Consider the following 701-nt stretch of genomic DNA (forward strand, 5'->3'; position numbering starts at 1 on the left):
AACTGGAATTGGGGGTGGTTGGTAAGAAGAGGGTGGGCATGCTGCCCTATTTTCTTTGTTGTTCTGAGACCTGCATAGGCAAAATCCAGACACTGAGGGGCAGGCTAGGTCTTATTATTCCATTTCATCTCACCAGCCATAGCTCCTGAATCCCTATTTCTCCTTGTCCTTAACAGATTCCTTTTTATAGCTCCTCCACACTCATTTCTTTCTGGAAAGTCTCCATGGGCCCCCAGTAAACCACTTGGCCCAAGGATCTGTCTACTCAGAGAACTTAAGGGATCAGGGTTAAGTCAGACTTCATGGCAGCCAGACAAGGAATAGCCAGTAATAAGGCCATGTAGGGTAGAGGGATCTTTATGAGTGAGGGGTCAACTGCCACCCTGGTTCTGCAGCCAGCCAAATGGATGGAGAGGGTGTCAGAGCATGGAGGCGCTGCTGCAAAGCATTTCTCATTAATACCCCACTGTGAATGGAGAGGCATGTGAGGCAGGAAGAAGAGCTTGCCTTCCCATTCTGTAGCAAAGGGGATGTTCCTTCCCACCCCAAGAGGAGGGAGTCCAGGCTTGGGAGCCTTTTCCCTTCAAAACCATCCATTTTTAGAGATGCAGACATAGAGAACAGATTTGTGGACATGGGGGTGTGTGTGCAGGGGGGAAGGAGCGGGTGGGATAAATGGAGAGAGTAGCATGGAAGAATAT

General features: G+C 49.4%; 1 protein-coding gene across 1 annotated transcript in view; it reads right to left on the bottom strand.

Annotated features, from left to right (window-relative positions):
- Positions 1 to 701, bottom strand: part of EDA (ectodysplasin A) — a gene marked incomplete at its 5' end in the record, with an annotated part of 12991 nt that overhangs the window by 2366 nt on the left and 9924 nt on the right.

Source organism: Bison bison, unplaced genomic scaffold, assembly GCF_000754665.1.
Source record: "Bison bison bison isolate TAMUID 2011002044 unplaced genomic scaffold, Bison_UMD1.0 scf7180017849817, whole genome shotgun sequence".
Classification (NCBI taxonomy): Eukaryota; Metazoa; Chordata; class Mammalia; order Artiodactyla; family Bovidae; genus Bison; species Bison bison.